Source organism: Zea mays, chromosome 5, assembly GCF_902167145.1.
Source record: "Zea mays cultivar B73 chromosome 5, Zm-B73-REFERENCE-NAM-5.0, whole genome shotgun sequence".
Taxonomy (NCBI): domain Eukaryota; kingdom Viridiplantae; phylum Streptophyta; class Magnoliopsida; order Poales; family Poaceae; genus Zea; species Zea mays.
The window spans coordinates 54,269,706-54,285,209 of NC_050100.1; the positions used below are offsets into that span (position 1 = coordinate 54,269,706).

A 15,504-nucleotide genomic window follows, 5' to 3' on the forward strand; every position below is an offset into this window, starting at 1 on the left:
TTCTGGCGCGCATTAAATGCACTGCAGGTAGCCGTTGGCGCGAAGTAGCCGTTGCTCCGGAGTTGCACCGGACAGTCCGGTGTACACCGGACATGTCCGGTGAATTATAGCGGAGCAGCCGCTGCGTTTTCCCGAGGCTGGCGAGTTCCTGAGGCGGCTCTTCCTTGGAGCACCAGACACTGTCCGGTGTACACCGGACAGTCCGGTGAATTATAGCGGAGTGCCTCTAGAAATTCCCGAAGGTGGCAAGTTTGAGTTGGAGTCCTCTGGTGCACCGGACACTGTCCGGTGTACACCGGACAGTCCGGTGCCCCAGACCAGAGGTGCCTTCGGTTGTCCCTTTGCTCCTTTGTTGAATCCAATATTTGATCTTTTTATTGACTGAGTGTGAACCTTTTACACCTGTATAACTTATATACTAGAGCAAACTAGTTAGTCCAATTATTTGTGTTAGGCAATTCAACCACCAAAATTATTTAGGAACTAGGTGTAAGCCTAATTCCCTTTCATGAAGTGTAAGCCTTACCAAAGGAGATGGTTAAAGCCTTACCAGTTTTACACTCTGCAGAGGTTGCACATCTTTACCCACAAGTCGTGGTACCCATTTTCCATGGGGTTGTACGATCCCATACACCTCTACCGAGGAAGCGAGACAGGGTAGCACTACGAGGCATTTCCAAAGTTCCACTAGTTCAAGAAAACCCACTACAGTTTTAGGAAGAAGGAAGCATAGGAATCCCTTGTCCGAAATGTCATCACAGGAGTTCGACCCAAGAACCTCCCTATACTCTACAGCGTCGCCTCCCCGCTTGCCCCTTTCGGGTAAGGTAATCTCTCCCTAGCTTTCCTAATTACTTGGCCAAGGGCGTCCCATTCCACCCTTGTGGTAGCACTGTTTTCCCAGGTGGTTCTCCATGTTCCAATTAACATGATGATCTTATCATGAACAATAATTAAAACAAAAACAAAATTGGAACATGATCATAATATAACATTAATTTCCCAAAACCAGTAGAGCAATAACAAATTTATCCAATATTTCTTTTATTTGCAAGGTGTGGGACAACAATACTAGGGATACCTATTAGGTCCCATCAAATTAACCCGAGCATGTCATAGTGGTTAACAGGAACATTATTAGGTAAATAAGAGTGATCAAGGGCACAACTTGCCTTAGACTCGAGATCTTAGAAACCAAGTTGGTCTTCAGATTCTCGTGACCTCTCCGCTATTCACAGCAATACATACAAACAGACAAAAAGTACATAAAATAACAGTACACCAGACATGAGAACAAACGACGTCAGAATATTCTACGTGATGCTACGAGATCGTGAGTCCGAGAATCACTAAAATCAGAGTTACTGTTAGTAAGATATGGTTTTCGGAAGATTTTCGTGATTAAATAATAAAACTAAATTCTATGTTGATTAATGTAAATTATATGAGAGAATATATTAAAGTGATAACTAATTCAACTTTACTCTAAGTAATAACCTGAGCAGGGATCATATCCTAGTTTGGTTATAATTATGGATACATTAAGAAAGATTAATCTACCAAAACATAGGTTAGATAATATCTATTTATAAAAGTTATGGGACATGACCAAATAATATTGGTACTGTGTAGGCAACTTTATTACGAAACTAACACAACTTGAACGGATCAAAACGGAGTTAAAATGCACTAGATATGGATTATCTAAATTTGTTTATATAAATATTATGCTTAAAATATTCCCCATGGGCTGTTTTGAAACTTCTGTGGACCTAGTTGTGAAATTCAAGGACTTATTTATAATAATTCCCTGCTTGTGTGGACGGCGGGTTGATTTTACAAAAGCCGAGGGGCTCTTTATGAGGTTTGGCTCGGCTGTATTAGCCCCGTGCACATCACAACCGATAGATATGAGATCAATGTCACATATTCAACCAACGAAGGGGTAAGCGCCTAGTCTAATTGCAGCCGTACGATTTTGATCCAACGACTTTGATCACTCTGACCGAACCGTCAAGCTGATCTAATCCCAACCGTTTCTCCGTGAATCAACGGCCCATGATTGTCATCCTTCTACTGACATGAGCTCCGCGGCGGAGCCGGGGTATCTACGACGGCCCATCGCTGGAGTTGGGCGCCCCTCCCAACTCTGAACACCCCATCGACCAACCCCCGGTGTAAAACAAATATCTCGCATCGAAGAAAAATGTGAGGGGCTTCTTACGTGTGATTACGTGATGCCGGTGGATACCCACGCCACGGGGAGGTGCGTTCTGTGGCAGAACCCGAAACTCCAGCGACAAATTCTCGTGCCCCGATTGCCCTGCAATGCTTGAAAACGATGCTCCTGTGTTCATTGCATCCAGGCAACACTCCTGGCCCACATGCCAAACTCTGGTCGCCTGCACAGACGAATAACGACGGCGGCGACATCTTTGGCCTCAACCTCACTCTCTCACGGTGGTCGGTGGTGTTGGTACGACCCCGTTTGGGGATGGCTAGGGGCATTGAGTCATCAGATTTATAGCCCATGGAGGGCAAAGTCTGAGCGGAAGAGGTGGCGCGTTGCCAGGCTTACTGGGGATCTCGACCATTCTGTTACACTAGAACGAGCGAGAGGGGAGGAATCACGCCGACCTGATGGCCCTACATGCGCGTGACTGTGAGCGCAGAAGTGAGAGTTGATCTGACGAAGGGGGGTCCCACGCAGTGGAGGGTGTTGGCCGAGGAGGACTTACGCGAACTTGGGCTTGGAGCTGGGTTCAGACGCGACAAAGAAGATGGGTCTGACCAAGGTGGCCCGCGACCGCGAGCTAGTGACATAAACACATGTGCGCGTGGGGAAGACATTGCCCAACACCCGGGCCCTACTCGTCAGCGACTGCAAAAGTGTGTGGACTGGGCTGGCGTGGGTGGAAAAGGAGGAGGATGGGCTGAGCGGGGGAACGACGAGACTGGACCGGCTTAAGGAATTCGGTCCAGTGAGGGGTGAGTTCCTCTTTTTATTTTATTCTCCTATTTTGGTTTTCAATTTCAAATTTCAAGTTTGAATTCAAATCTGATATGCACAAACAAAAATTCCAGCATGATGCAAAGTATATGGATATTTATTATTGCTATTCTTATTTCTCTAAGTAAGAATACATTTAAAACATATAACTTAATAAAGATCAACCCACACAATCAAATAATTAAGGATCCCTTTTCCTACCATTCATTAAATAAAATAAGTAATAACCTTATCCATTTAAATGTTTATTACATATTCAAAAATGGTCATGAAACCTTTATTGGTTCGCACTTTGGTGAAATTCATTTGGAGAATCTTTCAAGTATAAGTTTTAAATGAAAGGATTATTTTAACTCCTCAAGGCTCATTTCATTTAGTCATTTGTTTCACAGTATTTTAATCTTGAGATAAACTTTTCCTAATTTACCTAAAACATGATTTTAGGGTATTACATGGCAATTATGTTTGCTACTCCTCGGAGGCTATAGTTAAATAGGAGTTTTTAAACATCCATATCTTCCACGATTTAAATTTGTTTCGTACCATTTAAGTTATGTTAGTTTCGTAGTAACGTCAGCTGCATGTTAAAAAGTTTATGTTGTTGCGACGCACGTCTGCTTTAATTATTTTTTAATTAGTTGTTTATCCAATGTTAATTAAAATAGTAATCTAGTTAAGACTAGACTATAGTTTTAATTCGCACTTTATAAATACATGTCAATGTGATTATGTCTACTCAAATATTTACTCAGATATTTCAAATTAATGGTTGCTTAGTATACAAACGATATTGATTAACAATCCTCGCATGTCGTGTCTTTTTAAGATTAGCTGTTTAAATGTGGCAAGTGCTACACATTGTTTATAAATATACTAGGTATATGCTCGTACGTTGCTACGAAATCAATATGATAAAATACATTGATATACAATGGCTCACAGTCTAGCATAGGTAGGAATAATTGTATAAAGCAGCTACGACCATTAAACAAAGATGGGATGGACAATAATACATGTAGTAGAGACCATTCCTTTCATCAGTTGCAGGCTATTAGGCTTGTCATTGCGCTTCCTCGGTCCATGCGTTAATCCTGCAAGAGTAGAAGTCCACTGATTCATAACTCATCAGAGAGATGAACTGAATGGAATCGTTGGTAAGGAATATTGGATATTCGAGTTCACTTTCATCGAATGCTTAAACCATATCTTCAACTCATAAATTCGGATCGAAGCAATACATATCAACTACCTGTCATATCTAGAAGTGAACTGATAGGAATGGGGCGCCTAATTCAAGTTTAAATGACGTCATATTAAAAGCAGATATGATTCCTAAGGATCTTCTATGTTTTTTAAAAGATGCAAAAAATCATTGCTAGAAATCCATTAAAATACCATGTAAGAATCAAGGAGTAACCCAACCGCCAGTGATCCTGATCTTCAAGATAAGAGCCATCACTCCACCTCATAACTTAAATAGCAAGAACATTTTCCTTGTCTGGATCACAAGGATGGCAGCAATCGGTAATTTCAAACTCAGATGGCAGCCTGCTAGCCTGACTGCGCCATAAGAACTATTGTCTCCAAAGTGTCCTAAAAAGGAAAAAAGAAAAAAAAGCGGGCAGCCAGCAGCCCAACACTCCTAATCATAACCAAAATATATAAGCTATCATATTTTGGGGTGCAATTTGAAAAACTATGTTCCTATAAAAAACAAAATTGTCTACATCTAAGCAAAACAATTCACAACAGTAAAACATGATTTATAAGTTTGGGGAGTGGAAGAACTTCACTTCTTTCAAATAGAGAGTAGAAGATACTAAATGGAAACTAAAATGCTGAAGAGATGTATACATGTAAACTTTTTGGATACCGCACGATAAACAATTTGTGGTTGCATATTATCGTGTATTCCACTTCTTAATAGACAACAACCTTTTAAGGGGAGCACACAGAAGTTATGAATCAAATATTGAAATAGATACCAGCAAATTAATCCCATGAAAGGAACATCAAATACACATTAAGATGTACAAATAGAGCGAACATTAACCTGATCACAATGCCATTTCAGCTTGTAGTGCAGCCAGCTCATCGTATTTAGCTATAACTTTCTGTGAAGTAGGGCAAGCTAGTTGCTTGTTTCCTGGGACATGCACTGGATGCACCGAAAGAGCTGCAACAGGCTCTAGAAGCTTAGATTCCAACTCTTCTCCTTCCAGCTCTTCAGGTTTTGCATCTAGTTCATCCTGTAAGTTTTTTCGGTGCAATGGGTGCTTAGTGTGTAAAACTATGCACAACAAGGTTGCAAATCTCAAATGTCCACCATGGTAATGTGATGACCGGCTCGTCCCTTGCCAAAAGTGCAAAATGATTAAAACCATATGTGTTGAGACGAGAATTTGTTTTCTTTCTGGAGAATCGCAACATCTATCATCGGCTCACCTGAATGCCAGAGTGGCTACAAAGGTAGAAATCAAATTCACTTGGATGACATATCTTTGTGTCAACCACAGTTACTAAGAACACAATAAAATTAGTATCTAGAAACACTAAGAATGCAGAGGAGAGCCATATATATATATATATATATATACACACACACACACACATACATATATGATTCATCAAATAGTAGTAATGTGCCCTCATCAGTTTCAAGAACAATTGCACAATAGCAATTTTGTTTTACCTTGCAAAATATTTCCACGTCGATCTGGTTGTCTGTGTGAACGATGATCTTCAGGACAAAACAGTGTGTGATGGCGCTTTTGCACCACTATGAATGTAACTAGAGGAAGGTAGCCCTCTTCCAAGCTGGCACACGCCTAAGTACAAACACAAACAATAAATTATGTAAACACAGTTAGGAGAATACATCAAAAGAGAATAATATTGCGAAGAAAAAACCTTTCTAATTGCATCCACTTCATAATGCAAGAACCGGCTAAACTGCTCCTCACTGGCATGTCTCTGCAAATCAAGGAAACAAGTAAAGTAACTCCAGGATTCTTCTCCAAGTATACAAGGTGTAGCTGTTTAGCTGTTGAAATATGTACTAACATAAAGAAAACTGGCAGGTCTTTTTCTTTACATGCAAGGAAAAGAGATTTAAGTTTAGACAACAACAAAATTCATTCAAACAGACAATTACGAACCCATAGAAAATTTTCCTATTTGGTTTGCGGCTCCCATTTGCCTTATAGAATGGCACGAGTAGTTCCCTGAAGCAAAAATATGACATTTAAAAAAAGGACAAATCATTTATCTGAAGAACTAAGTTAGACAACTAAGATGTTTAGCATGCCTGATCATTCCATAGGGAACAAATCCCTTTTGTGGATCCTTCACTTGTGTGAAAATATCAGCTATGATATTTTCCCTATGACCATGAGAAGACACCAAGCACCTATACTTTGAAAATTCTAGCCAATCCATTTATGCAACAACTAATCATAAACTTTTACATGTCCAATTAGAAACCAGAAACACACAGAGATCTCTCTCCAATAGGCCATGTCAATAAGAAGTCAAGGTGAAACAACAAAATGTTTCTTTAAAATTCTGACAAGGTGGAGCACTTGACATGTAGTTTTGCAGAAAGTTGTGAGGCCTCAACCTCACTATTGAGCTGGCTTCGACCGACGGCGCGACGCGACGTGTCACAGACTTCACCCATCATATTCTCAATGCAAGATCAGACAAAATTTGCAGCCTAGGAACACCTACCATGAAGCAAAACTCCCTAGTTCTATAGGACAAAACACTACTCGCAACTAATTAGAACTTAATTAATACTCATTCCTTCCTCTATAAAAAGGCCACCTGCATGTATCCATATTCAGCTCCATGAACAATCCTAAATTTCATAAAAATCTACTGTTGTTTGATTCTACACATGTGTATTTCATTTCCAGAGGCAGGAAATCTCCATGGATCCCACACCAACCGCAGAAAACACCACTGTGCTGGGGAAGCAACGAACCCAATCTCCTGCGTTGAGAAATCTAGTTACCATTCAAAATATAACTGACCCGATGAGTGGCCAAGCCACGAACTACAATGTTGCAATGTTCTTCTTCGCATGCACACTGAATAGATGGTTTTCCAAGCTCCCTTTGGCCATGAACTCATACACGAGAAGTAGTTCACAGTCCTCCCATCCAAGAGCTTCACAAGGTTCAGATGGGAGAGTCTTCCTAGAAAATTTATCTCCGACGGCGTGGATGGCGCTCACCTTGATTACCTCACCGAAGGGAAGCTTCCTCCCATCCCATGTCACGGCCGCGACAGCAGGGGCCAACAACCTGCAGCAGTTCTTTCTAGCTACCCCGCCAACACCTTACGCTTGTGCTTCTTCTTCAAGCTGTCCACCCACACATCCGTCGCCCCCTCCACCGACCAGCCCGACCTCATCCCTTGCGCTGATCCTAGGGCAGCATAGGAGGGAGAGTCAGGACAAAGACGCTGACATCGGGAACGAGATCCCAGCGGGGACCACCTCCGCTTCCCTTGCCCTGGGTCCCTTGCCCGCCTCTGTGACGCCAGGCTCCACTGCGTGCGGATGGGGGTTGAGTGCGAGCGGTGAGGGGCGGCTACGACTGGCTGTGGCTCGCATAGACTAAGGAGACAACAGAGAGGAAATCAGGGGGCGACGCATGCAAGCGGGCGTATCCAAATCCTTGATGCAACGCTAGGCGCTGATGTCAGCGTTTCCAAATTGGGGAACAAGGGTTGCGTCTCGTGCATGTCGCCGGCGTTGATGGAAGGTGGGCGGGTGGCGATGGCTCGGGTTGTCGGCATGGCGTTGATGGCGGCATGGTGGCGCAGCGCGTGGGGAAGGGGATCGCCTGGGGAAGGGCAGCGTTGAAGGCGGGATGGTGGAGCAGGGTGTGGGGAAGGGCGGTGATGGATCGGGTGGCTCGAGTTGAGGTGATGGCTCTGGTGGCGGAGCGAGTGGGGAGGGGATCGCGTTGGATGACATTGACGCGCATGGACACCCTCGTTGGGCTCATATAGATAGTAGAGATACGATTACTTTTAAAATTGCATTTTCAATCAAATTATAACTAAATTAGATAGTTCTCCAAAACACTCTCCGCAAACAATTTTTGTCAAGTAAAATCAACATAGAGATATAGTTTTACGTGTTAATCGTGTAAATATTCTAAAAGTCATATCTTCTCAGTCGTAACCCCGATTTCGATAAATCTATTCTCACACGACCGTAGGAGCGAGCTATATTCCGTATTGCATGTTCTTATATTATTTTCCTTTGTATGGTGTAATGTTCTTATACTTGTATATGTTTGTTTGCTTGTGCTTGTTTGTCTTGGTTGTGTGTCGCAAATAGACCATGATCTTCTCCTGAGCTTCGAGGAATCGACGGACAAACTTCGACGACCAAGTGAACAAGCTCCTCGAGTTCTACAAGGTTGAAGAACCTAAGCATCTGTTTGGTGAAGGCAATTGTCCTCTGACCTATGTATGTCCTATTCACATGATAATTCATTTCTCCGCATTACATAACTGAAACCTAAGGATTGACTAGCTTTCTATTTACCTTGTCTTTGATTACCTTTTGGGTTATTTTGGTTAGCATTATGCTAGCGCTCTACTTTAATAAATGAACATGATGAGATACAATTATGATACGATTTTTTACATTCTGATTATGATTATGAGCTTGTGATACTAAAGGAGGCTTGGGCTGTTTCCCGAGTACTTCTCCGCTAGGACCAGTTCGTTGGATGACCACCCGGGAAAACAGTGCAACCATGAGGGTGGTATGGGACACCCTTAGCTAATTAATTAGGGAAACTTGAGGTGTAGTCTGCTTTGCTGTCGTGCCGTCAATGGGGTCCGGGCACAATACTTGCTCAGCCGAGGCTAGGTGCCGAGGTTCTTTCGTGTTGCTTTTGTTAGTCACCCGTCCTGCTGGGAGAGGTACTGTGTTTATCAAGCTGGAGAAACCAAATGGGCGGCTATGACCCCTCGGGAATCTTTGTAAAAGCTACATAGTGAAACCCTGTCGGTTCACCTTGGAAGTGATCAATGGGGAGTCACGATCCTCGGGCAGAAAGGGAATCATGGCTCATGGGTAAAGTGTGCAACCTCTATAGAGTGTTATGAAACTAATATATCAGTCGTGCTCACGGTTAAGAGCGGCCTTGGGAGCTCCTTTGATTAGAGATACAGATAGTTCGAGATACTATGGTTCTATTTATGGATTTGATTACGATGATGATAATGATGTTCCTCGACGAGGAAATGATTCACGGGTTTGTTATTGCTAAAACTTGGCTTCTACTAATAATAAGTACTTGATGAACTAAAAGCAATTGCTTTGATCCTAACCCCATATAAATCTAATCCACCTTAGCCAAATAGGACATTTGCTGAGTACGTTGATGTGTACTCACCCTTGCTTTCACAAACACCGGGTTGCCTTTGGTGCATCCTATGCTCAGGTAAAGAAGAAGAAGAAGGCATCTAGGTGGATCTCCAGGAGTTCCAGGACTTCGACGAGTTTGAGGATTAGGCTAGCGACCTCCCCCAGTCAGGTGCCTGTGGTGGGTTTATTTACGTTGGCTACGTTTCTATTCTGTGTACTTTGATATATATAATATAAATGACTCTATTTTATAAAATTATTACTTACTCTTTATCATTATTCGAAGCATTGTGCTATGATGAGTCATTTATGTAATCGTTGTGTACGTGAGTTCTGATCATGGCAAGTACATGGTTCGCATTCGGTTTGCCTTCCAAAACTAGGTGACAGTGGGCTATGGTATCTTGGGGCATGTTTTAATAGGATTGACAGTGTACCCATACAAACATGGTTCACCTTTCTTTTTGGAAGCCTGGCTCAAAAGAACCTCAAAGTTAGGCATGCTCAACTTGGAGGATGGGTGACTAGACGAGAAGTTCTCACTGGAAGGAAAATCACAGTCACCAGAGTTCATATGACTAAGATATTTGTCTGGCTGGTCTTAGGTGAGCAGAACATCATGATAGATGAGCAGTTGAATAATTGGGTGATCAGACGAATGATGAACAGTAACGATGAATAATGATTATGAACGAACGATGAATGATGAATAGTTCATGTGAACGGACGATGAATAGTGACGATGAGCGAATGATGAACGATGAATAGTGTCACACCCAGTTTTGGAAGGTAAACCGAATGCGAAGCATGTACGTGCCAGGATCAGAAATTCACGTACACAGCGATTACATAGTTGGACATCATCACACATTACTCAAAATAATGGCGGAAATAGTACTTTATTACATCACGATGTCCAAAACATCCATAAATTCATTAACTTAAGTCATAATCAAAGTGTTGAATGAAACACAGTATGATAAGGCCTTCACAGGCAGCTAACTGGGGGTTTGCCACTAATCTATTATAGAATTCGTCGAAGTCCTCCATGTTGCCTTCATCTTCTCCTGAGCACCGGTTGCAATGGGGACAACCTGTTGGACAAATAGGCATTTTTAGTTTTAATTTAATCCAGAAAATCACAGTGATGTATGTGACAACATATATGTATCACTACTCACATAAGCAGTAAACAACGGTAAAATATGCACAAATACAAAGAATAGATTGTACCCTGCGGAAGGACCGATGCTGAAGGCATCAGTGGCTCCATTCACACGAGACATCTCGTGTGTATGTTCGATGTAGTCGTATGCAGTCGATGCAGGCAGATGTACGCAGTGCAGTCCCTCGAATGGCGCCAGCGACGAGGAACTTGATCAGCGTTGGTCGGGCGGACGAAGCGAGCAGTCGTGAGTACGATCCCCAAAAACCTGATCACCCGCACACCCGTGCAAGTGTCGCTCTGCGGACGGTGATTTCGGAGGCCTGCTCTCCCACTCTCTATGCTCGCAGAAGGTGGGACGGGGATGGGTTGTACGCAACGCATCTGAGAATGTTCGTACGTGTAGTAACCAGGAGCAGCCTCACATCCCCATATATATATATACACGCGCAAAGGGAGGCTAACGAATAGTAACGGTCGCCATTAGAGCTACCGTTACAGCCAACCAGATATTGACGCCATCAGTGACGTTACTAGCTGATAGCCACTACAACTCGTCTGTTACTAGCCATAACACAGGAAACAACCAGTAACCTACGACAGTAATGGACGGTCATCACTCTAGGCAAAATACACAACCGTTAGGAAGGAATATTCGGACCAAGGTCCGATCTACCATGACCACGGCCACAGCCACGGCGTCGCACGCGTGTGTGGCAGTCTGTGGGGGACAGATATCCCCCGGGTCCACTGGAAGGGTAAAAGACCTCACGAGAGGCCCAAGGGCCCAGTAAATCGTAAGACCATTCCTTCGTGGGCCTGGGGAGGGACAATCAGTAAAGAAGGTTGACGTAAGGCCGGATTGGTGCAAGCCCGGACGGCCCACAGCGTTGAGCAAGCGACCACAACAAAGATCCGACTTTCCCGCGCTGGAGCCCCATGCAACGGAACCAGGCGAGGATAGGTCGGCAGAACCATAGGAAGATAGACTCAAACAGTTCACTATCTTTTAGGTGCACATTGTTATCATATCCACATGTACTGCCCCACGGTCGAATATATAAGGCCTAGGGGGCACCCCTTCAGAACAATCGATCCCACCACTCAGCCATCCACCTCAACTCTCCACGTTCTCGCTTTAGAGAGCTACCTTGTAACCCATTACACAAAGCATACTCACCAGGACGTAGGGTGTTACGCATCTCTAAGCGGCCCGAACCTGTAAACACTGTCCATTGTCCCTCGTGCATCTGGCACGAACCATTTTGCTACAGTCGGCGACACCGTCCTACTCCTAAAACACCTAGAGGGGCAACCCCGGGTGTGCGGTCGGACCCAAAACACCGACAGCTGGCGCGCCAGGTAGGGGGGGTGTCGACGATCCAAGCTAGCTCAATGGCCGTCACCTTCCACAACAAGATCACTCTCCGTCCCGGATCCGTATTCTGCTTTGGAACAATCTCGTCCATAGCAGATGAAGAGGGAACTCTACACCGCATTGCAGATCCGCCGAAAAAGAAGTCTCCTCCAACAAACTCTGAAAATACCGGAGAAGCGCAACCTCCAGAAGATCGCCTTCAGAAAGTCAGGGGCCGAGGGCCCGCTGACCCGGAGAACTCCACTGTCTACTTCCCCGACGAAAGAATGGACACAGGTCACGAGGAAGAAAGAGGTCGGGAGAAAGCAAGTTGTTCTTTCCGTTCTTCCGCCCTCAAAGGAGAACGGAAAAAAGATCATCATGACCGCCGTACCATTCTACCTCAACGTCCTCTTCATCGGGAGAGTGGAGTCGCCCCCCGTCTCCGACGATGAGCCGACCGCGCCCGGAGAAGAACCACCTCAGCGGGAATCCCGCCGACGGAGAAACCGGCGCCGAAACATTCGGCGACACCACGAGGCCGGAGAACGGGATCCGGAGCAACCTGTTTTGCGGGACAAGGTCTCGGAGATAGGAGAAACTCTGGAGGAACGCGTCTTTAGAGAACGAAGGAACTCCCGACGACGTGATCGCCGCTGGGCTCAGGAACAAGCCGAGCAAGATGCAAGGCAACGCCGAGAGAATCCACTCTTCGGGCGCAACCTGAATCCCGACTTCGCCCGAGCCATGAACACGCCGAGTGAAGTCGGAGGAGTACTAGCTCGGATAGCTGATGGACTCCCTCGGACTCCTGACGCTGAGGGCTATCGACGACTGTTCACTCAGGCGGCCAACCATCTTCTACCGCTCGCTCACCCGCCGAACGATCTACGACACACTATCAACAGCCGTCGGGACACGCGAAGCTCCATCAACGCTTCGCGTGAACGGCGACATGAGAACAAGATCCGCCGCTGGGAGGAGTACGACAGGGATCACGTCATCCCAGCTTGGAGCCAGGCCACCAGAACTGAGTCGACAACGGCCTCAACTGGCGGTACTACCCGGGGACGGTCGAGGAACCACAACAACTACTCCCCTCCCCGGCACAGACATCATCCCCGACGACAGGAGGACACATGTGGAGTGTCTGCTCTTACTCCACGCCTTAGGGCCATCCAATGGCCCCCTAACTTCAAGGTATCCAATGTCGATAAATATGAACCTAAGCAGGATCCAGGGGGCTGGCTAGCCGTCTACACCACCGATGCTCGGGCCGCCGGGGCGTCCGAGGACGTGATGACCGCGTACTTACCCATTGTCCTCGGGCAAGACGTGCTGCAATGGCTGCGACATCTACCCCGACACTGCATCGACGACTAGGGTGATTTCAGTCGACGCTTCACCGCCAATTTTCAGTCCCTCTCCGACAAACCGGCGCAACCGTGGGACCTCAAATCCATCAAGCGCCGGGGGGACGAAACTCTCCGGTCATACCTCAAAAGGTTCCAAACCATGAGAAATCGTATCCCTGAGGTCACGGAGGCGGCCGTGATCGAGGACTTCTACAGAGGATCCAATGACTCAGCCTTCGTCCGAGCCATATTGCAGAAGGCGCCGACTACCTCCGAGGAGCTGTTCCAGGAAGCCGACCTCTACATCACCGCCGACGAGCGAGCCCAGGACCTCATCGGGGGAGCGAAGCCCGCACCAGCAGCACCACGACGCGACGTGAACCAGCAACCCGACAAACGCTGGGAGAAAAGACCTCGCGAAGAAGTACACGCCGCCGGACCACCAGCCTCTCGCGCCCGGGGAGGACCTCGCGGAGGCGAGCGCACGCTGGACGACATCCTCGATGCCCAGTGCCCGTACCACAAGGACATGCGCCACACTCTTCGGAACTGCCGGGACTTCAAGCACTCCGTCGGGCACGGCCGACCCTTCCAACCTCTACCTCCTCCTCCGCGAGGGGAGGGCCAGAAGAACCACGACAACCCCAGCAGCAGGAGGAGGGAGGAGGAGGAGCTTTCCCGCGCGTTGACAGGGAGGTCAACGTCATCTTCGGCGGACATGGATCGCAGGAGAATAGAAGACAACAAAAGCTCAACGATCGCCAGATATTGGTGGCGACCACTGGTCCTGCCCCATACCGGTGGTCGGAACACCCGATCACTTTCACTCGGGCGGATCAATGGCTCAACTTCGACCACCCAGGCAAATACCCGCTCCTCGTCGATCCGGTGATCCGAGAGAGTAGGGTGAAGAAGGTGTTAGTGGACGGGGGGAGCAGCATCAACGTCACCTTCCCCTGGACACTCCAAGGCTTGTGAGTTCACCTCAAAGAGCTCCACGAGTCCGACACTCCTTTCTTCGGCATCATGTCGACTGAAGGAGAATACCCGCTGGGCCACATCTACATGCCCGTCACCTTCGGAACTCCGGATAACTACAGAACCGAGTTCCTGAGGTTCGAAGTGGCGAACTTCGACTGCGGGTACAACGCCATCATCAGGAGGCCGGGATTGGCAAAATTCATGGCCATTCCGCATTACACGTACATGATACTGAAGATGCCAGGACCACAAGGAATCATAACTGTGCGCGCTGACTTCCAAGGCGCCGCAGAGTGTTTCCGAGTGGCCATCCAAGCGGCCCTCACCACCAAGCCATCGACGACTTCTTCAACACAGGCGAACTCTAAGCCTGAGGAGGACCTTGCAGCACCAGCGAATGAAGCTCAGGCCGCGACCTCTATGCGGCCGACTGAAGAAACTAAAAGGATCAACCTGGGATTCGCTGACGAACACAAGACTGCCATCATCAGCTCCAGCCTGGACGACAAATAGGAAGACACGCTCGTCCAGTTTCTGCAAGATAACCGAGACGTATTCGCATGGCAACCTGCGGATATGCCGGGAGTCCCAAGGGAACTGGCCGAGCACAAACTGAAGGTCTATCCCCAGGCAAGGCCGATCCGGCAAAAACTACGTCGTTTCACGCCCGCCAAGAGAGAGGCCATTCGCGCCGAGCTAGCTCGCTTGGTCGTGGCTGGATTTATTAGAGAAGTGTTACACCCCGAGTGGTTAGCCAACCCTGTTCTTGTACTCAAAAAGAATAAAGTGGATTGGCGCATGTGCGTCGACTATACTGATCTCAACAAACATTGTCCAAAGGATCCCTTCGGGCTCCCAAGGATAGATCAGGTGGTAGACTCCACCGCTGGATGTTCTGTGCTATCTTTCCTGGATTGCTATTCCGGATACCATCAGATTAGCTTGGCGAAGGAAGACGAGAAAAAGACAACGTTCATCACCCCGTTTGGTGCTTTCTGTTACACCTCCATGCCGTTTGGCCTCAAAAACGCTGGAGCGACTTATCAGAGAGCCATTCAAACATGCTTAGCCGATCACTGGGGCAAGCGTGTGGAAGCATACGTAGATGATGTGGTAATCAAAACGGAGAACTCGGAAAACTTCATTGAAGACTTACAGCTGGTTTTCAACAGTCTACGGCGGTACCGATGGAAGCTTAATCCCGAAAAATGTGTTTTTGGGGTACCAGCAGGAAAGTTACTC

The 15,504-nt window shown here is 46.4% G+C and overlaps 1 long non-coding RNA gene and 1 pseudogene across 8 annotated transcripts; one reads left to right on the forward strand and one right to left on the reverse strand.

The window, feature by feature from the left end:
- Positions 1–3,819: 3,819 nt before the first annotated feature.
- Positions 3,820–8,015, reverse strand: LOC109939920 (uncharacterized). 8 transcript variants are annotated; one of them, XR_002262277.3, is made up of 6 exons: positions 6,169–8,015; positions 5,921–5,983; positions 5,703–5,838; positions 5,064–5,259; positions 4,406–4,603; positions 3,872–4,101 (listed from the first exon to the last, which is right to left on the reverse strand). It is a non-coding gene; the product is annotated as an uncharacterized lncRNA (long non-coding RNA). The 8 variants fall into 8 exon arrangements; XR_002262276.3 differs by lacking the exon at positions 4,406–4,603 and adding an exon at positions 5,456–5,471 and having other exon boundaries at positions 5,064–5,363; XR_004849426.1 differs by having other exon boundaries at positions 5,064–5,471.
- Positions 3,984–5,631, forward strand: LOC118472011 (uncharacterized; annotated as a pseudogene).
- Positions 8,016–15,504: the final 7,489 nt, after the last annotated feature.